Source organism: Paramisgurnus dabryanus, chromosome 8 (assembly GCF_030506205.2).
Source record: "Paramisgurnus dabryanus chromosome 8, PD_genome_1.1, whole genome shotgun sequence".
NCBI classification, from domain to species: domain Eukaryota; kingdom Metazoa; phylum Chordata; class Actinopteri; order Cypriniformes; family Cobitidae; genus Paramisgurnus; species Paramisgurnus dabryanus.
In genome coordinates this window covers 29,814,368-29,820,252 of record NC_133344.1, presented here as the reverse complement: position 1 = coordinate 29,820,252, position 5,885 = coordinate 29,814,368, and positions in this window count along the sequence as shown.

Below are 5,885 nucleotides of genomic sequence, written 5' to 3'. Positions count from 1 at the left end.
AGGTGGGCGCATCGTCATTTTAATCTCCCGTAAGCAGCACCACACTACCTGTCATTATTAACTCTTTCTCGTCACAGGCGTTGCTGGATTCCGGTGCGGAGGCGTGTCTTTTGGATGCTGGGTTGGCCAAGTCCTGGGGTATTCCATTCATCACTCTCTCCTCTCCTTTGTCTGCCTGGACATTGAAGGGCCAGCATATGGCTGTGATCACGCACCGCACACCCCCTGTGAGTTTGTTTGTTTCTGGCAATCATCGTGAGGAGATTGAATTTTACATCTTAGAGGATTCACAATCGCCAGTCATTTTAGGTCATGACTGGCTATCCAAACATAATCCTCACGTTGATTGGCAGAACAATGTTGTGTTATCTTGGAAGTCTTCGTGTTATGTTTCATGTCTTGGTCCTGCTCCCTCTCTTGTCTCTTGTTCTGTCTCGCAGGTTCCGGCTATCGATCTCTCAGGGGTCCCGGCGGAATACTCGGATCTGTATCAGGTTTTCAGTAAGTCCCGGGCTACTTCTCTGCCTCCTCATCGGTCGTATGATTGCGAGATCAAACTACTTCCCAACACTTCTCCGCCTAAGGGTCGTATATTTTCCCTAGCTAAACCAGAAAGAGAGGCTATGGATAAATACATTAATGACGCTCTTAAAGCCGGTCTCATTCGCCGCTCCTCGTCTCCAGCTGGTGCTGGATTTTTCTTTGTAAAAAAGAAAGACGGGTCTCTTCGTCCGTGCATTGACTATCGAGGGCTGAATGACATTACTGTTAAGAATAAGTACCCCTTGCCATTAATGTCATCAGCATTCGAGTTATTACAGGGAGCGCGCGTATTTACCAAGTTAGATCTGCGCAACGCTTATCACTTGGTACGTATTAGAGAGGGCGATGAGTGGAAGACAGCCTTTAATACACCTTCTGGACACTGGGAATATTCCGTTCTGCCGTTCGGTCTTTGTAACGCTCCAGCTGTCTTCCAGACCATGGTCAATGAAGTGCTGGGTGACATGATTAACAGATTTGTCTTTGTGTATCTCGATGACATTCTCATCTTTTCTCCCTCCATGCAGATACACACTCAGCACGTTCGCATGGTTTTACAACGGCTATTAGAGAATCAGCTATTCGTTAAGGCGGAGAAGTGCGAGTTCCACAAGAAGTCGGTTTCGTTTCTGGGTTTTGTCATTGCCGAGGGAGAAATTCGTCCCGATCCCGCTAAGGTTAAGACGGTTGCCGATTGGCCAGTACCCGACACTCGGAAGGAGCTTCAGCGATTTCTGGGGTTCGCCAATTTTTATCGGCGTTTCATCAGAAATTTTGGTCAGATCGCTAAGCCTCTCACCGCTCTCACTTCACCTAATGTATGTTTCCGTTGGAGTAGAGAGGCTCAGGAGGCCTTTGATGTGTTAAAATCCCGGTTCATCTCTGCACCTGTCCTCTCTATTCCCGATCCGGCTAAACAATTTATAGTGGAGGTGGATGCATCTGATGTCGGGGTAGGCGCCGTTTTATCACAGCGATCGTCTATTGATGGGAAAGTACATCCGTGTGCTTTTTTCTCTCACCGGTTAAACCCAGCAGAACGTAATTACGACATAGGGAATCGGGAGCTGTTGGCGGTTAGACTCGCTTTGGGTGAATGGCGTCACTGGTTGGAGGGAACCTCGGAGCCCTTTCTGGTCTGGACGGATCATAAGAATCTTGAATATATCCGTTCGGCCAGAAGACTAACATCTAGGCAGGCTCGTTGGGCACTCTTCTTTGATCGTTTCAACTTCACCCTCTCGTACCGGCCTGGCTCGAAAAATACCAAACCTGATGCTCTCTCCCGTCTGTTCGAAAAGTCCGATTCGGAGAGGACGGAGACCATTCTCCCGGAGGGGAGGGTGGTCGGCGCCCTCGTATGGGGAATCGAACAGCGGGTGAGAGAGGCCGGCCGAGAGGGGGAAGTTCCGGAGGGGTGTCCAGCGGGTCGCCTATGGGTTCCTGAGCGGTTACGTTCCGATGTCATCCGGTGGGGTCACGAATCCAAATTTGTCGGCCACCCAGGTATTCGGAGAACGTTGGCTGCCGTCCGTCAGCGTTTTTGGTGGCCTTCTATGTCCATTGACGTCAGACAGTTTGTACTAGCCTGTTCGGTTTGTGCTCGTAATAAAGCATCTAGTTTACCACCCGCTGGTCTGCTTAAATCTTTGCCCGTGCCCTCCCGCCCCTGGTCTCATATAGCCCTTGATTTTGTCACCGGCTTACCCGCATCTAATGGTAACACTGTTGTTCTAACTGTGGTGGATCGTTTTTCGAAGGCAGTTCATTTCATTCCCCTGCCCAAGCTACCTTCTGCAAAAGAGATGGCTCAGGTTTTGATTAATCACGTTTTTCGGTTACATGGTATTCCGACTGACGTAGTGTCAGATAGGGGTCCTCAGTTCATCTCTCGTTTTTGGCAGGAGTTTTGTAGACAAATTGGCGCCACGGCCAGTCTGTCTTCTGGTTATCACCCGCAGACCAATGGGCAATGCGAACGGGCTAATCAGGATCTCGGTAGAACGCTCCGCTGTCTGTCGTCACAATATCCGAATTCCTGGTGCGATCAGCTCCCGTGGGTTGAGTATTCTCATAATTCTCTTCCAGTTACGTCTACCAATTTGTCCCCGTTTGAACTTTCCATCGGTTATCAACCCCCCCTGTTTCCATCACAGGAGCCCGAGGCAGCGGTTCCGTCTGCGTTAGCTTTCGTACGCAGGTGCAGACGCACCTGGAGGAGAGCTAAGACCCTGTTATTATCTAATTCCAGACGAACCAAAGCTGCAGCTGATCGTCATCGGCGACCTCCACCCCGTTACGTTTGTGGTCAAAAGGTATGGCTTTCTACCAAGGATCTGTCTCTCCGTGAGCCTTCTCGTAAGCTGACTCCGAGATTCATTGGGCCATACAGTATTTCTAAGGTCATTAATCCGGTGACGATAAAGCTTAAGTTACCTCTTTCTCTTGGTCGGGTTCACCCTGTTTTTCATGTATCCAAGGTTAAACCTGTGATGTTTGCTCGCTATAATCCTCCTGTCTCTGCCCCTAATCCCCCCGCCCCTCGTCTAGTGGATGGTGCCCCTGTCTATACTGTTAAGAGGTTACTAGACTCCCGCCGCAGGGGCAGAGGATTTCAGTATTTAGTGGATTGGGAAGGATACGGTCCTGATGAGAGGAGCTGGGTTCCGGGTCGGGATTTGCTGGATCCTGGGCTGATCGAGGACCTCCGTCGGCGACAGGGTGAGTCTCCCGGTCCGTCTGGTGCCGGTCGTGGGGGGGGCTACTGTCATGACTGCTGGGTGATCGATGGCTGTGTGATCTGTGTGTGTGTGTGTTGTTTACCTGTGGTGCCGGTTCCTCGTGTATTCACTAACTCCTCCCCCTTGTTTCGGTAATTGTTCACCGGTGGTGTCTCGTTTACCTTTCCCTTTATATTACACGTAGTCCTGTCCTTCGTTGCGCGCTCATTGTTTTATCACAGTCCTGCTGCCCTGCCTTGTCTTGTCAGTCGCTCTCTGTCTTCTCCTCTGATTACCCCAGGTTTGGTTTCGGCGTTCGGGGACTCGTCTTCACCCGGACCGCTCGCTTGTGGAGTACTGGATTTATTGACTTTGTTTGTCTCTCGCTACAGCTGGTTCGCTTCGTTTCAAGGCGGTATACCAGCTGTCTCCTTTTCTCTCCGGTTTGCATCATCACCCGTGAGTGGAGTACACCTCATTACCATTGTGGATTATATTGACTTTAACGACTGTTGTTTCTCGGAACCGCTGGTTCGCTTCGTTTTTAGGCGGTGACCAGTGGTTTCCGGGTGGCTCTACTACATCAAGATTTCACAGTGGATTACCCGTCTGAGAACTTGGATTTCCATCTTCCATCTCCGCCTGTCATCCACCTTCAGGGCGGCGTGTATCATCCCTCCGTTGCGTGTGGTGACTGTGCTGGCGTTCTCGACGGAGTGCGTGGGTGGCTCTCTCTCTCTCTTCGGATCTGTACTGGACTATTGTGTAACACCGACTCACTCTCTCCTACTGTGGGAGTGCTTCATCCCCACAGTAGTGATTTCACCAGAGTGAGTCAACGGGTGTGTGCCGTGTGTGGATCTACCAGTGACTTTGCTCTCCAGTTCTCTATATATACCCTTTTCTAAATAAATCATTAACTTGCACTTGACTCCTGAATTCATTTCCTGACAATAACAAAAGATAAGTCTTTATAGACAGAATCTTGTTAAATGCATTAATGATAACAAAAGATAAGTCTTTATAGACAGAATCTTGGTTTTTAATCAGTTATTTATTTTGTAGGCTATTGAAGATATAGTATGCATTGTATTTAGTATTTATGCATACATAAGCATGTAAAACGACCAAGTATGAATATGCACAAGACAGACAGGGAACATACCTGTACATAAGATCTTTAGATAATGAGATTATAATGGTGCTATCAGGGGATGATCATTTGAGATGGTCTTGTTGCTCTTTACTTTCTTAGACTTGCACCTTTACCGTTGCGTCTCTTTCTCGTCTTTCTAAACCAACAGATGTATGTACTGTGAGCTAACGTCGCGTCAAACATCGCTCCAGCTGCGCACGCGTCACTGATATAAACGCGAGTAAACTTAAACTTTATAACAACTAACAGCATTATGTGCGGGAACTCCTTTCTTAATTTAGCGGCACAGTTTCTTGTGCACTTTTGGAGAGACTTCTGCATGCCAGAGACTCAGACAGCTGCACGAGCACAGAGAGAGCGAACGAGCGAGCGCGCGCACGAAAAAGAGAGAGACCTGCACCTCACTAGTGCTTATTATGAAATTTCAGAAATTACTCTTTCATTTGTTGGTGGATTATTTCCTGTTTCTCTGTCATACTCAGTCTAACGTGCAGGAATGTCAAGTTGACAACGCGCACTTAATTACATTACGCGGAATAAAAAATATGTTACGTCTGACATTTTATTTCACGTTAAGTTATGGTAGAGAAATTTTGAGTGTTTTATCTTAAGCTTAGTATAAATGTTTTATATAAAGCACACTTTTAATGTGTTATATTGTTGAGGTCTAAATGAATTAAGTTGTCTCTCTGTTGCTTGCCATGACAGTGTTTTTCCACAGCTAGGCCTGGATGGGGGACATGTGACCTTGGTAAGAGTAGCAATATAGCTTTATGACGCATTAGAAAACAAAGGCAATGTGTTTTACCAGCAATGGCTGTCTTTTTGTGTAGCAACTTAAAGGTTGCAAAGATACAGGCACAGTACAAACAGATTGTTCGAATGGGAGGGCTTCCTTAAACGGGGGCACTATTTAAATCACTGAAAAACTCAGAACGGGGTCATTGTCATAGTCATTGTGATCATCATTTTACCAATGCAGGTGTATACACCCTATGACCAGTATTGTGTTTCAAGCTGTCTGACACAATTCTTTAATAAAATACTTTGAAGAGAATTTTACATCTCAACCGTCTCTGATTCTCCTGAAAAAATCCACGACATTTTGGCGCTGCGGAGCAGGGTTACAAGAGAGAACATTGGACAACCGAGTGGGATCGTTCAGAGGCCGTTCACGGTCGGGGGGAGATGTTCTCCATCCTGAGTCGATTGTTTCTTCTTTGTGGGTGTTAAACTGCTAAGGCTGGCCAGCCGCTTGCTTCTTAAATTAAGGTAAGCAAAGCATTATGGCATTTTTTCACCTGCATTGATGGGATTTTTGACTCTGTTTGGAAAACACAGACAGCCCGGCGTTTTCATTTGAATTCCTTAATTCTCTCTGTAACTCATAAACGAACTAGAATTGCGATTAATGAGAAGGGACTTGTGGATGATATTACAAGATAAAGTATCTCTAATAGGGAAAC